The sequence below is a fragment of the Eucyclogobius newberryi genome, unplaced genomic scaffold (genome assembly GCF_026437365.1).
Source record: "Eucyclogobius newberryi isolate DKJ021-1_F unplaced genomic scaffold, fEucNew1.0.hap1 SCAF_4, whole genome shotgun sequence".
In the NCBI taxonomy this organism is placed as follows: domain Eukaryota; kingdom Metazoa; phylum Chordata; class Actinopteri; order Gobiiformes; family Gobiidae; genus Eucyclogobius; species Eucyclogobius newberryi.
Genome location: NW_027316056.1, coordinates 7,116,055 through 7,132,641, shown reverse-complemented (window position 1 = coordinate 7,132,641; position 16,587 = coordinate 7,116,055). Strand labels below are relative to the sequence as shown.

Sequence of the window (16,587 nt, the reverse complement as noted above, 5' to 3'; positions counted from 1 at the left end):
AGTGGTGCTGAAAGTGAACTGCTCACGTCACTTTGAATCAGAACATTGACACCGGCCCCTAAACTACGACTTCATTCTCATAGATGTATTACTTTATTCTCGTTAAATCCTGAGTTTATTCTTATTACATTACGAGTTTATTCTCGTTCAGTTACGACTTTTTTTTTTTACTTCGACTTTAATCTCATAAGATTATGACTTTAATGTCAAATTGTAGTGACTTTATTCCCGTAGAACCTCGCATGTGTTTATTTTATTGGGGTTGGCCCGTATACTCCGTGGTACAAAACAACCCCCTGGCACAGTAGATTCTAACGGCAGGATTAGTTTGGTGAACGTTAGAAAACTGCAGGAAACATTCACAGATGTTCTCCACTTGTGCCGTCCATGTTGTGTTTTCACGTCTTTAAGCAGACTTTCCACACGTTTACGCTTCCGGAGAGCACGGCTAAACCTTAGGATCGTTCACTCGGTGTCACTTGAGTTAGTCTTACCTCAGAAAGTGAAGGAGACGAGCAGAAGAGAAGAGTTTATCCGCTGTTGTTAGCATGTAGCGGCGCGCGCTCCCTCCAAACAAGACAAGTCTCGCGAGAGTTCGTGCTAACCAGAGATCGTGTGCGCAGAGGGGATTTCGAACACAAATATGAAAGCTCCAAAAAAAGGCCTATTATTAATATGTATTGATCGAAATGCCCTAAACTCTTTCAAATATTATCTTTTACTCTTTCTTGCTCTTTCTCTTGTATTTATTTTTTGTGGAGCTGAACAGTGACATAAAAAAAAAGATTAAAAAATGAAATAGTATCTCCCAGGGCTATTCAACATAAGGCCCGGGAGCCAAATCAGGCCCTCCAAGCGGTTTAATCTGGCCCATGACCAATCTTCCAAATATAGTACAAAAATAAATGATAATAATAATAATAATACAATATTAATTATGGGTTAGCCCTAGTTTAGACCTGGTTTAATTCTGCTTTAGATCTGTTTTGATTCAGTTAGTGCTGGTTGGTTCTAGTCTAGTCCTAATTCAATTCTGGATGGGCAATTTTGCAATGTTGGTAGGCCATTTTGTACGTTAATTCTCACACAAATCAAATCTATCTGTAGTTATTGTATTGTATTTACTCGTTATTGAAACAATGTTAGGGATATAGTCATCTGGACTCTGTTTTTAGGACAAACAAAACGTTTCGACCCTCGAATGGGAGTCGAAATGTTTAGTTTTTCCTAAAAACAGAGTCCAGATGACTACAACTGAATCTTTTTCTACACGGAAACACCCCTGGACGAATGAGGGATTACACCGACATGTTAGGGATATTTTGTGCGACCTGAAATGCTGCTACAATGTTGTGTTGTGCCCCTCCGGCCCTGAGGCCTTGGCCCTGGTATAGCCCTGGTATATTTGAAAGAAACTCAGATTTGTTCTGGTATTTATTCAGTTGCAGATTTTTTTACACAAACGTTTTATAGTAACAGCATGTAACTTTCTGCAGATAAAAAGTCTGCATTATCCCATTACATAGAAAGTTGAAACCATACTTCGGAACATTCTTCATGGAGATAAAATGTATGCCACATGTGGAATATGATTGACAAAATAACATTTCTATGGAAACAAGCAGGAGGAGGCTTCTCCAGGCCAAGTATGAGTCAGGTTTGTGGAGATACATGCCCGCTCACAGAAAGTACATGTTTTAACATGTGTTAAGTACAATTTGGCTTTAACCCTGATTTCCTGAACCGTGTGTTTGTTTGTTTTTTCATCAGAAAAAGGAACAATTGAACCTCTATTTTCTAATTGTCACAATACATATATATTTTGATCGGGAGTATATAATAATATAATATATAATATGATATATATATATATATATATATATATATATATATACATTTATATATATATATATATATATATATATATATATATATATATATACATTCAGTTTGTCATCTTTAACAATACAAGATGTTATTTACCTTATGGACTGCCAAGACAAGAACATTTTTGATGTGATCAATCTTGTAATTGTCATAAATAATTTTACATACATTCCTGCAAATTACTGTGTTGTTGTGTTTTACTAATTTGTGGCAGTTGGAAATTGGGCAGAAATATGAGTTTCACCATTCAAAGGATATAATATTTTCAACAATCCTATTTTTTCCTCATGAATAGGAAAAATCTCCACTATCCAGGAACCGTTATAGACACAAGTCATTTCAGACTTTGTCCAGCAGATGGAAGCATCATTCCATAAGATCAGATATAGATCCACCCATGGATGTATTATATTATCTGGATAGGGTACGCCCCCTCTGCCTCTGGCTCCAAATTGAGTAGTGGCCACTCCGCAGAATGCAGCCTCATGGTCGGACCATTTCAAGAGTTCGGCCTCTAAAATTACCAAACATGCTAAATTGTTTTTTGTCTAAAAATAAAATAGAAGGAATTTCACTCTTAAACTGTTTCTAAAATACTTAAAAAATACATTTTTAACCTTCCGGTGAACGGTGTACGCGCACCGAGCGCGCACGTGACCCTCATGAACGAGCCTCAGAAGAACATGTGACGGAAACTAAACACAAGCAGAAGAAAGAGACGAGACGAGACCACGATACACGTAAGTTGTGTTTGTATGTCATTCCTCACGTTTCACACATCGTTCCATATGAAGTGTAAAACAACGATTACACAGTTAACACGAGTTAACACAAGCTAACACGAGCTAACGTAAGCTAAAGTTTAGCTACACAAAGATGCAGCAACACGTCACGATGGCTCGTGCTTCTGCAAATAAATAACTAATTATTTCTCTTACTAAATGTTCTAAGAGACAAGAGGTTAAGCACAGATCAAGGAAAACTAGAGAAAGAAGGGAAATAAAGTGATGTTTGTATTATGTGCTATAAAAAAACAACCAATAATTCAAATATAACCTGCTATAATGGGTCATATCTTACATATATAAATGTAAAGGTGTTTAAAAGTGACAGTGCTGTACTTACAGGGGCTGAGACCACATTTGAGGTTTTATTACATATTTCATAATGACGTGTGCTGTGTTTAAACAGCAAAGCACACGCTTGTTTTGTATAGGAATGTCATGGATTTACTTCCATGGAATATGTAGAGATTTAGCAAACATGTCACTTATGTTCTAACTTCTAAGGTTTAAACTTATGCATAAGTAAATGACTTTTGGTTCTAGCTTTAAAAATTAATGTGAAAAGAGGAACTTTTGTGTTACAGAGCGAAATGTAAATCTGTCAATAACATATTCCAGCTTTTCTCTGTTAAATGTGCAGAATATATCAATGTTCTAATGAGTATCTTTCTCATCTTCAGAGTGCTGACCAGTGAGTTTAGTCTGTCTGTGCTGACCAGAGCTCTACAGGTCACTGCAGGTCACTACAGGTCACTGCAGACCTAATCACTGCAGACACAGAGTCATCTCAAGTAAACTCCTGACGACTCCAAAGCAAAAGGTATTTTAATAATAACTTCTGCCTCGACTAAAAGTAAACAGTGTAGAATCAGTATTTTGAATTTATAAAATGTCTGTTTTGTTATGACCAAAAAAACTAAATGATAATTGTTCTTCAAAAGAGCCACTGCTGTGTCACATGTGTCTGTAAAACAGCTTCAGGACAAACATGTGAAGTGTATGTTATATGACTTGTATAATCTAAAACATATGAAGTGTATGTTCTATGACTAGTATAATCTAAACATGTGAAGTGTATGTTATATGACTTGTATAATCTAAACATGTGAAGTGTATGTTATGTGACTAGTATAATCTAAACATATGAAGTGTATGTTATATGACTTGTATAATCTAAACATGTGAAGTGTATGTTATATGACTTGTATAATCTAATACATATGAAGTGTATGTTATATGACTTGTATAATCTAAACATATGAAGTGTATGTTATATGACTTGTATAATCTAATACATATGAAGTGTATGTTATATGACTTGTATAATCTAAACATGTGAAGTGTATGTTATATGACTTGTATAATCTAATACATATGAAGTGTATGTTATATGACTTGTATAATCTAAACATATGAAGTGTGTGTTATATGACTTGTATAATCTAAACATATGAAGTGTATGTTATGTGACTTGTATAATCTAAACATGTGAAGTGTATGTTATATGACTTGTATAATCTAAACATATGAAGTGTGTGTTATATGACTTGTATAATCTAAACATATGAAGTGTATGTTATGTGACTTGTATAATCTAAAACATATGAAGTGTATGTTCTATGACTTGTATAAATCTAAAGCTGTGACATGTTCTGTTTGTCCCTCAGTCATACGATGGAGCTGAACGGTGCAGTTACTGAAGTACAGAAGACTGCGTAGCCATGGAAACAAAGTCTTGTTAAATACTGAGATATTCAGTATTTAACGCAATAATGTCACATTCATGTGCATATAACTGATGTAAAAAGAGTGTTTGTTTTACCATTATTATTAGTATTATTTTGTCCTACGCTGTTTTTATTTTATCTTTATCTCCCCCCTCCATTCCTTATTAAGGTATGAGAGGTTCTGTCTAGAGGAGTTTTTGTTTATAAGAGTTCTTCTATTAAGAGTGTTTTTTAAACTTCCTATAAGTGATCTGTCCTTTTCCTCTGTATCTACTGTGTTGCAACAACAACATTTCCTCATGTGTGGACAATAAAGGAATATCTTATCTTATTCAGTTTGTTCTATTTGACTTATACAGGTTGTTTTATCATTGTTAATATTTTTATGTTGCACTGAATCACCAAAGCAAGTTCCACTGTTTGTGGATTCTGTTCTTTGACAATGGCAATACATTTTCTGATTCTATTAATGATGATAATAATAAACAGTACAGACTCCAAAACTCCTTAATAAGGGACTCCCACATTCTAGCTTTGAAACTCACTGTAGCTTTAAAACTCAACTAAAACTGGCTAAAATCAATTTATCATTTGTAGTTATAATCAGATTTACATTTATTGAACAAGTTCATTCATGTTCATTATTCGTATTAAATACATTAATAAACAAATGTGTTTTGTATTTATTAAAGATTGACATGATAAAAAAGACACAAAAGGAAAAAGTGAATATAATTAAATACTGCTTAACCCAATTATGTAACAGAATCGATGATTATATTTTATATTTCTTCTCATCTGATTAAAAAAAATGCATATTGGCCAAATTATATTATGTAAATAAATAACTGAAAAGTTAATAACAAAATAAATACCCAAACCAAAAACTACAGAAAATGATGAGGACGTTATTCCACCTCTAAATGTAATTCATTGTCATTAAACCAGACTTTTTTATCTTAACACTTCTTTAAAATTCTCTTAAATATCAGAGCTTTACAACATGATACATGTATATTTATAGATGGATATAACAATTCATCATTATACGTTACGTAAACAGAATATTTCAAGCCGAATTATTCCAAAAGTCCGTGTTGACTCTTCTCAGTCTTTCACGCTGCTGTGACGTGCGCGCTCCCGACGCCAAAGCCTCACGGCGATGACGTCACAAAAGTGGGAGGAGATATACCAGTGTTCAGGAAGTAATGCGGAACTAAAAAACTTTTTTGGAACCATGCGCCAATGAGCAGCTCCATAGGTTTCAATGGCGGCCATCTTGGCTTCCGGGGGCTTGGATCCACCTGGCTCCAGATGAGTCCAGAAAGTGTGTCTAAAATAATTTCACACTTTGTCCAGCAGAGGGAAGCATCATTCCATGTGCCACTGCTGGATCGATCTGGTTTCAGCTGCAGGAGAAATGAATGAAAAGTGTGTTTAAAATAAAACATAACATTAAAGAAATGGGTCAGTGTCATTCATCCAGGAGTGTTCTATTGTAAGAGAAAATAAATAAAAAGAGATTCAGTTGTATTCATCTGGATTTATTTTTTTAACACTGACTCTCATATAGGAGTCATTCTCAAACTGTGTTCTGAGAAATGAGATATTTCTCCTACTCTGGGTTGCATAAACCCTGCCCACTGGGTGCAACCTCCTGAAAATATCCATTTCAGTTTCCCCTGAAATTACTCTTCTTTGTTACCCTAACAACCCTGTAATGGGCCATGTACATCCTGTTGTTAGCTGGCTACAGCTCCCCATCACTGCCCCCTGGCTTCAAACTGCCGTTTTATATTACCTGTATATTGAACTTTAAACCTCCATTCCTGTTTAAAGAGGAATTCTCTTTTTTAACAAAAATGGCCCCTTAACTTCTTTTTTCAAATCATCTCTTCTCCTGCTTAGAATCTTCACTTTCATTCTTCAGCACTAAATATGGCGTGACCCCTAAATAGTGCACTTTGTAGTAAATAGACAAATCATAGATGGATAAATCTGGCCAGATTAAGAGTTTATCGGAAAAGGAACAAAATTCAAATCGACAGTTAGCCTTCTACCATATCCTGGAGGTTATGGTCAAGGCTGAGAACAGCCCCCATGTGAAAATAGTGGTGCTATCGTTCAGTTTGAATAATAAAGACCAGGATCTGTACAAAACGTTAATTAAACAATTGAGAACATTGTACAGGAGAGCCACAAAAAAAGAGCTATGTCCTGCTCATTAATAATTCGTTCCATTTTCCAGGCCAGCAGAAATGGAACCTGACAATATCAATGAAGTCATCCGAGATCGTTTCCTGTATCTCAAGAAGCTACCCTCTTCTCAACGTGGGACCATTGACACTGGACCCAGAGCACAGTGTGATACACCACTAGTGCACGCAGAAGAAATTGACAACGATTTTTACTCACCTCACTGAGAACAACCCCTGCTACAACGGAGGATTTGTCATTGAATTCCTCTGCCAACATTCTCAATATTTCCACCCTTCTTTGTCCAAATCGGGCCCAGATAGAACTCCCAAACAGAGGCCTCAGTTACACTCCCTGACATAAACTTTAAAAATATATAATCTCCACTGAAGAATTACATTAGCGTTCCGTTACGGCCCACTCCGCCTGGGAACCACCCTGGGAGGAAGTGCTTTTACACTTCTGTTCTCTTTTCACAATCTGCTGAAAAAGAAGAAGATAGACACTGTAGAAAAATGAGCAAAACATAGAGCGATAATCCCAATATTATCATCACGGCTGAACAGAGGGACTTCCTACCAGGGATATATTAATGTATATCTAATAAACATCCACGCCATCTCATCGACATTTAGTTATTTACCATCGATATTGACGTGTTATTCACAAACATTGACATTAATCTGGGACTCCAAATGGTCCACAAAGCCTTCACCAAACACCCAGATTATAGAGGATCCAGTAGAGCTCTTCTTCAGCTGTTAGAAAGCTTTCTTAGAGACAATGACTTTCATTTTGATGAGACATTCTACTGCCATGGGACACAGATGCTCCCTCGTAAACTGAAATATACATGAGCCAGTGGAGAAGAGAGGCTCTGGAAAAAGGCCCATACAAGCTTTAAAGGACCACCATAAACACATTAATATTATACACCAACTGGATGGAACTTGTGTCAACTTCTTAGATGCTACGTTATACTGCGAAAACGCTAAGAAAAAGCGCTTGACTGGAATATTTTTTTGAATCTACAGATACACACTAGTAGGCAAGGCAAGGCAAGTTTATTTGTAGAGCACATTTCATACACAAGGCAATTCAAAGTGCTTCACACAGCAGGAAAAATGCATTCAAATCACAAAGAAATTACAGAAATACAATAAAATTAACTAAATTAAAAATTATCAATCCAACTGATTTTCTAAACTAATACAATCACAAACAAAAGAGAAGAGTGCAAAGAAAAAATCCTTTCAGTCATATGCGCAGCTAAACAAAACTGTTTTTAGCTTAGATTTGAACATTGTCAGAGTAGAAGCCTGTCTCACATCTTCAGGAAGACTGTTCCAGATTTTAGCTGCATAAAACTGAAACGCAGATTCCCCATGTTTAGTCCTGACTCTGGCACCAGCAGGAGGCCGGTCCCTGAGGTCCTCAGAGTCCGAGATGGTTCATATGGCACTAACATATCCAAGATGTACTTTGGTGCTAGGCCATGGAGAGACTTGTACACAAGCAGAGCTGCTTTAAAGTCTATTATCTGAGCCACAGGGGGCAGTGCAGAGACCTGAGAACAGGACTAATGTGATCATACTTCCTGGTTCTGGTCAGGACCCGAGCAGCAGCGTTCTGGATGTACTGCAGCTGTTTTACAGCTCGTTTGGAGAGACCAGTGAGCAGGCCGTTACAGTAGTCTAATCTACTGGAGACAAACGCGTGGATAAGTCTCTCTAAATCTGGTTTTGACACTATATTTTTGATTTTGGCAATGTTTTTTAGATGGTAAAAAGCTGCTGATGTTATTGATTTGACGTGGCTGTTAAAGTTCAAGTCTGAGTCCATTATTACACCCAGATTTCTAATTTGGTTTGTAGGTTTTAGAGCGAGACTCTGGAGGTGACTGCTAACACTTTCTCTTTGTTTCTGTGGGCCAAAAACGATTATTTCAGTCTTGTCTGAGTTCAGCTGAAGGAAGTTGTTTTGCATCCACAAACTGATCTGTTGGATGCAGTGACAGAGTGAATCTACTGGTCCATAGTCACCTGCCGACAGTGAAACATAGATCTGAGTGTCGTCTGCATAATTGTGATAGGACACATTTTCACTGCGTATCAACTGACCTAACGGCAGCATGTAGAGGTTGAACAGAAGGGGACCCAGGACTGACCCTTGGGGCACTCCACAGGTCAGGGTCATGTGGTCTGAGACACAGCTACCAATTTCAACAAAGTACTTCCTGTCTTCCAGATAGGACCTTAACCAGTTTAGGGCAGTGCCAGTGATGCCCACCCAGTCCTCTAGTCTCTGTAAGAGGATCCCATGATCGACAGTGTCAAAAGTAGCACTCAGATCTAACAGAATTAAGACTGAGGCTTTGCCCGTGTCAGTGTTCAGGCGGATGTTATTTGTCACTTTGACAAGAGCAGTCTCAGTGCTGTGATGAGGTCTAAAACCTGACTGAAAAACATCAAATGAGTTGTTTATTAAGAGGAAATCTGTGAGCTGTTGGTAAACAACCTTTTCAAGGACTTTGCCCCAAAATGGCAGATTAGAGATGGGCCGGTAATGACTCAGTACTGCGGCATCAAGACTGCTCTTCTTTAGGAGAGGCTTTATGACCGCAGTTTTCAAAGACATTGGGAATGTTCCAGATTGAAGCGACATGTTAACTATGTGAGTGAATGGTGCTAACAAACTGTTGAGCACAGACTTTAGAAATTTGGTGGGTAACACATCAAGGCAGCATGTAGATGAACTCAGACTGGTGATGATCTCATGGACAGTTTTGTCAGTTACTGGTGCAAAGTGAGTTAGCTCTAAGTGTCTTGGTGGTTTTAGGGTAATTTTTTGCATTGTGGGATTTATAGCATTTTTAATGCCCTGAACTTTGTCATTAAAGAATAATGCAAACTCATTACACTTGGATGTGGAAATGAGTTCTAACGGCAGCTGAGCTGGAGGGTTTGTTAATCTCTTTACTGTGGCAAACAGGACACGCGAGTTGTTACTGCAGCTTCCAATTATTTCAGAAAAAATATCTTTCCCTAGTTCTACATAAGATTAGGTTGTACATGTTCAGCTTTTCTTTGTAAATCTCTTTTTGAACCTGGAGCTTTGACTTGCGCCATTTCCGTTCGGCCCTGCGGCACTCCCTTTTCTGTGCCCTGACCGAATCATCATTTCTCCACGGCGCCTTCTGCTTATTTTTAACCATTTTAGCCTTTATAGGGGCGATGGTGTCCAGAACATTCAAAACACTAGATGTAACAGAGTTCAACAAATCATTTACATTAGAACATGAGACATTTTCAAAGTTTATCATTTCCATAAACAGTGCACCTGTGCCATCACTTATGTGTCTCCTCTGAACAACTGCAGGACCAACCGGAGGTTTGGGAGAAACAGACAGGTCAAAGAAGACACAGAAATGATCAGACAGAGCAACATCGATCACATTAACATTTGAAATATTTACCCCCTTTGTAATTATGAGATCTAGAGTGTGTCCTTTGCTGTGGGTGGGGCCTCTCACATGCTGAGTAAGACTGAAGGTTTCAAGGACAGCATCAAGCTCTTTAGCGTTTCTGTCACAAATATTATCAACATGCACATTGAAATCACCTGTAATGACCAAACCATCAAAGTCTGTGCATATGACTGAGAGCATCTCAGTAAAATCATCAATAAAACTTTGGCAGTGCTGGGGAGGCTTGCATAAAACAATGAAGAGAATGGATGGAGACTGTTTTAGCTCCATTTTAAAGGATACATACTCAAATGATGAAAACACCCCAAAAGACAACCTGCGGGTAATTATTTCATCTCTAAAGACAGCACAGACTCCACCCCCTTTTTTGTTTTCTCGTGTTTCAGATTCAAACTTAAAGTTGGGTGGAGCAGATTCTATCAGAACTACATTTCCTGTGTTTTTGTCAAGCCATGTTTCAGTTAAAAACATAAAATCAAGATTAAGAAGAAGAAATACAATTATTAATTAAGAGAGATTTGTTACATAAGGATCTGACATTTAGCACAGCAAGTTTCAGACTAGTTTCAGTGGGACTGGGCTTTATCTTTTCACAGGGAATATGAATCACATTTCTCAGATTGGGCCTGACTCGCATTTTGTTTTTCCATCTGTGTGATGATGTGACTACAGAAATAGCACTAGGGGGGGCTCTTTTTACATAGGGCCCCGGGTTGGTTTGATTTTTAATGTGACAATAAGTCCCGGCAACGCTGAGACCCAGTGCATCCTAGCTATGGGAGATACCAGGTGAAAGGCGAGGTTGGATGGGTGGTGGGGCTTTTGTAGCCAAGGAGAGTTTGGGACCAGGTGAGAGGCGAGGGGGGATGGGTGGTGGGGCTTTTGTTGGTGTAGTCGGCTTGTGCAGGGAAGAGTTGATACGTATTGACATAGCCCTTGCTATATTGGGCGTGAGTGGAGCCATCTTAATGCCTGATTTGATCAGACTTTCAAAATGGCTGGGAAGGCCCATGGGTGAGAGTGGAGATGAGAAGGAGAATGAAGAATCTTTAGTGGGAGTAGATGTTGCAGGGGGAACCCAGGGATGGTCTGAAGGCAGGGGCGATGAAGATTGTTCCTTTGCTGGAGGCGGTGGAGGTGAATGTGGAGCAGCTGGAGCTGAATCCTTTGCTGGTGGTGGTGGAGCAGCTGCTGATGAATCCTTTGGTGGAGGCTGAGGTTGTGGTGCTTTTGATGTTGAAACATTGGCTCGGTCTCTGGCTGATGGAGCAGGAATTCTTCTCTCATTCCTCTCTTCTCTAACTATCTGCTCAGGACCCTGTCCAGGCCCAGTCCAATGCCTCAGAGCGTGGAGCAGGTTCTCTGTCAGCACCCTCACTCCACCTCTGCATAGGTGGGGGCCATTTCTCTTAAACAGGTCCTCTCGTTTCCAGAATAGATAGAAGTTCTCAATATAGTGTAGTCCTCTCGGGGAAGACTCTTTGGACAGCCATGTGTTCAGCTGAAGAAGCCGGCTAAACTTGTTTATCCTCCTGTCGATGTTTGGAAGAGGTCCACTTATGAATGTTTTGATTTACATTTCATCAAGCACGTCGAATAACTTCAAGAAGTCTTTTTTCAAAACTTCAGTCTGTTCCCGCCGCATGTCCACTGCACCCACGTGCACAATCAGCTGTTTAGCTCCTCCATGCTTAGCCATAATATTTGGAAGGAGTGACGTTATCTCAGAAACAGTGGCGCTTGGAAAAGAATGTGTGTTTATCTTTTCATGCGTCACGTGACTTATCGCGCCGTCCCCAACTAAAACAATCTCCGTGACCTTGGCTTGTGGCACAGTTCCTCCTCGCTGTATTTTGGCCACGTCATCTTTCCTTTTTTCATTTAATTCCATCTCTGAAAGTGGTAAAAATCTGTTGGTGAGCTGTATTTTAGGTGACTTCACGTTATCTTTGTATCGTTTAGGCTTTGCTCCAAGTTTGTTCCAAGAAACAGCCTGGTCTTTCTGTTTTTTAGACAGTTTTGGAAACGACACAGAGTCACTGCGGTTTAGGTTGAAAGTAGCAGTTTTTCTTGTAAAAAGTGTGCTCTTCTTACCGTCGGTTGACACAGGAATGGTATCGTGAAGAACTTTTTCAGATTCCAAAACAAATATCCGTGTTTTTAGCTCATTAATTTCTTGTTGATATTTCCGACAGCGTTCACAGTCTTTCTCCCTTCTTCTCCCGGACATGTCGCTGGCGTCAGATATGTCGTTAAAACTGGAAAAATGTTCTTAAAATCCTTGGTTTACTTGAAAAAGTCTAAAGCAAAAATGTTTGGAAGACAAAAACTGATTAAAAAGCAAAATAAATAAGGAAAGCAGCGATAGCAAGCGGAGCGAGCAAAAAAGCGTGTGCACTCTTCGGAAGCAATGTCCTAACTAGTACACAAAACTCGCTATCATTCCAAGCATGTTTTTGACTTCAGCTCCTCCAAACCAGCCGACCTCCACAAAGCGATACAAATACTCTTCTCCAGCCTCCGACAGCGAGGATATCCCAAATGGTCGAAGCTGTGTCATGACCTTAAAGAGAGGAAACCCAAAAAATCCTGTTCACCCCAACCTTCTCAGAGTCATGTAAAACATAATTTAATAATATTTTGGAGAATATACTTACCTCAGCGAATACAAACCGATTGCAGCCCCATTTTTGGTCAGATCCACCATTTCTAGGACTCTCAAACTTTAAATTAAACCCATTGGGCTTTCAAAAAAGCACAATTTCTAACTAATCCACTGTATGGAGCCGCTACGCTGACCTTTCAAAGACCCAATATACTGCATTAGATGTCCCAGCTGTGGCCTCCTAGGACTTGGCATCCAATTATGTGTACAACACATTTTGGGTTGTCAAGACCGCAATACAAATGTTTTTCTGTACAAAATTAGGGATCATCTCAAAATAGGTTGAAGCTTAAAAGACGTAATTTTTTTTGTCTCTCTCTGGACCCCCTCCCCCCCTCAAAAGGAAAAAAAAATGTCTGGATTCACATAAAATTTTACGCGTTGATAAAATGTTAGTAGCTTGATAGACCCTGCTCACCTCTAGTGAACATCTCTGAACATCCTTTGGTATGTTTATCAGTAGAAGTTATGAACTCTCCAAATAATGTCACTGTCGCGCATGTTTGTTTACTCAATCCACATGGTCCACGGGCCCTACGACACATCCCATTCAACCGAAATAGTGAGATGTGCTCCAGGCGCTTTGGCGACGGCGACACCCGTCCCTCGCGCAGGCTACGGCGCGCCGTGCTCCCCTGTACGCACCCGCCGTGCTCCCCGTACGCACCCGCGCACGCACGTCGAAAGTTACAACTGTAACTACAGTTCTATAAATCCCAGATGGCTGCTAGAGCATCCGGTCGAAATTCTCGTGCTTTGCAAGAAGGTGTCTAGGGACTGAGCTACCGGTGTCACGTGAATATATACTTACATGAGCCACCGGGAGGTCAAAGGGGACTTTTTTGTTATTAATTATCGACCTGTGCATGCGCAGGGATGATCATCCAGTGCTTTATGCACCGCCTCTGGCGGTCATCTGGGATTCATAGAACCGCAGTTACAGTTGTAACCTTTGTTTTGAGCTTTTAGGTTCTCTTTCAACATTCGTTTCGGTATCTCACAAATGGGACAGCTCTCTACGCTGGTCCCCAGAAGCCTTATAACACTACGGAGACACGACGCAGAGGAGGCGGAGCCTATTCCACCTGCTTATATAGCGTGACGGAGGCATCACCCCTTCAGTCTTTCAACTCTTGTCGCTCCAAGAGGCTTTCCCTCAGACGGTGAATGGTTTAATGTTAGCTAAACTGTTCACAGGGAGAGCTAATCACTCTGCCGCCGAACGCTAATATATTACCGCTTCGATGTCGTGAGTTTTGTAGTAGGCTTGTCCCCAAACAACTACTATTTCTCTCACTCACTCTTACTTTTATTACAGAGCGCGGTACGAACCTCTCCTAACTATGGAGAAGAACGTACCGACGAGAGCTTGCACGTGTGGCAATAAGATTTCCGGGGCAGAAAGTCACCCTGTCTGTGCTTTGTGCCTTGGGTCGCAACATGCCCAGGACGCGTCAGCATCCCAGGTGTCGTGTGAACACTGTGCTCGCCTCTCTCAGAAAACCCGCCGTCGGAGACTCGCGCGCGAAACAAGCTTGACTGAGGCGGACCCAGTGCTCGGGGCAACCACTCCCCCATCACAGGAGCAGCCGGAGAAGTATTCCCGGGGACACTCCATCCCCACGGGACCTTCTTGGGATGATCAGCTTGATTACTTGAATCCGCTTTTTGATCCTGAGGAGCTGGAGGCCGGCCTCAGGGCCGAGCAACACAGCCTGCAAGATGATCTCTCTGACTCCAGTGGTGAGCTCATCAGCCTCTCTTCGGATGAGGCTGAGGCGGACGTGGAGCAATTCACATTAACACAGGCCGCAAGACCAGATGTAACCGCCTCCGGCAGTAACAGGGCGCAATCCCCGTCTTCCACTCAGGACTTGCATCAAGTTTGTAGGAGAGCAGCTGAAAAGCTGGGCTTAAAGTGGCCGGAAGCACCTGTCGAGGTCGCAAGATCTCGCTACGAGGGCAGAAGGCTACCGGCGGCCAAAACCTCCACGGAGCAACTCCTACCACCTTTCCCAGAGTGCCTAGAGGAAGCCACCCGGTCCTGGAGCAATCCTCTCACAGCCAAGGCCCCCGTCCAGGGAGGGGCCGCACTAGACTGGGATGGCATGGAGGATAAGGGCTTTTCCCGCCTTCCCCCCATAGAACCTCTGGTGGCTTCTCACCTGCACCCACGGAAGTCAATGACGACCGTGGGGGGTCCGGCTCTCCCCTCCAAAGCGGATTGTTTCCAAACAACGCTTACGGAGAAAAGCTACAGATCTGTAGCTACTACAGTGAGAGCCCTGAGTGCGTCCTCCCTGCTTCTTGCCTACCAGGCTGAGCTGCAGGACGACATGACCACCTCACTGGACCCGGAGGTGTGGGATGAGCTGTGCGTGGTCACTGACCTCTGCCTCCGCATACACCGCTGCGCAGTCCAGGCAAGCGGCAGAGCTATGGGGGTGATGGTGACACAGGAGAGGGCCAGGTGGCTCAACCTCTCCAGCCTCTCCCATAGGGAAAAGACTCAGCTCCTGGACGTCCCTGTAGACCCCAAGGGCCTGTTCGGGTCTGCCGTTGCCGCGATGCAACAATGGTGCGAAGAGAAAAAGCGAGAGGACGAGGTTCTACAGGCGTGTCTTCCCAGGAAAGAACCCTCCTCCTCCGCCATGACACCGAGACAGGCGTTTTAGAAGCCGCGTATGACCAGACCGGCATATCGCATCCCTAAACGCCAGCTGCAACCTCAGGCTGAAGGTGACAAGCCACCGGAGCTGAAAGGTGCCTGGGCCAAAAAGCCATTTGCCAACAAGGTGACGCCGGGAACCCATCAGGGCCAGCCTGCCACTTACGGTGCAAAGAAAAAGAAACGGGCAACCTGAAAAGGCCACTGGAGGGAAACAGACCGGGCCGGACGTCTCTTCCCTCACAAAAGCCCAGTTCAGTGTTCAAACATGTTCCACACCCATGGAGAGACAGTTGGAGGCTCACGTTACGCTCCACGACACTCACGGACTAAAAAGAAGGAGGATCTGTCCTGCAGAGAGCTCAATGGAGCCACAGCAGCACTTTTACACAAACCAGTGTCTACCTCTTTCACTTTGGTCAATAAAAATCTGTTTTTGCAAAGAAACAAAAGTGTGTTCCTTTGTGCACCCAGGCCTCAGGCCGAGGACACAAACACCCATGTTGCAAAACATAAGAAATGTGAACACAAACACAAGAATATTGAACATTCCCATGTTGCAAAACACAAAACATACAAAAACACTGAAAACATAATTTCAGTCGCTGCAAGGTCCGCTGTGTCCACTAGAGCCATTGCTCCACTAATGGAACAGCAGGTGTTAGTCCCGGCTCAGCCGCTCCAAGTGGATGCGCGCGGCCCGTTGGCACAACACATCTCGCAGTGGCACGGCTGTGGCGCATCCAAATGGTTTCTGAAAACTGTAAACAAGGGTTACAGACTTCAGTTTGCATCCGTCCCTCCCAGGTTCAACGGTGTTCTGCCTTCACAACCACGGGAGAAAGGGGTTCTTTTCCTACAGAAGGAAATAGAAGCTCTAAAAAACAAGGGTGCAATAAGAATAGTGCCTGCAGAGCTACGTCAGACAGGTTTCTATTCAAGATACTTCCTGGTCCCCAAGAAAGGGGGGGGGGGGGGTTGCGCCCCATACTGGATCTACGTGCTCTGAACAAATACATGAGAACGTACACGTTCAGAATGCTGACACACAAAACGTTGCTACGCTTCGCACGTCAAGGCGATTGGTTTGTGTCCATAGATCTGAAAGACGCATACTTCCACATCCCAATTTACCCTCCTCACAGGAAATATCTGAGATTTGCCTTCCAGGG

At 41.7% G+C, this 16,587-nt stretch overlaps 1 protein-coding gene and 1 long non-coding RNA gene across 2 annotated transcripts in view; one reads left to right on the top strand and one right to left on the bottom strand.

The window, feature by feature from the left end:
• mad1l1 (mitotic arrest deficient 1 like 1) overlaps positions 1 to 590 on the bottom strand; it is a 100,794-nt gene extending 100,204 nt beyond the window's left edge. The window contains exon 1 of the mRNA XM_072462614.1: positions 495 to 590. The gene's annotated coding sequence lies outside the window, so the exon portion shown is untranslated. The remainder of the gene's footprint in view (positions 1 to 494) is intronic.
• A 1,986-nt stretch (positions 591 to 2,576) lies between these two features.
• On the top strand, positions 2,577 to 4,678 carry LOC140377099 (uncharacterized). Its single transcript, XR_011930091.1, has 3 exons — positions 2,577 to 2,627; positions 3,353 to 3,492; positions 4,340 to 4,678. It is a non-coding gene; the product is annotated as an uncharacterized lncRNA (long non-coding RNA).
• Positions 4,679 to 16,587: the final 11,909 nt, after the last annotated feature.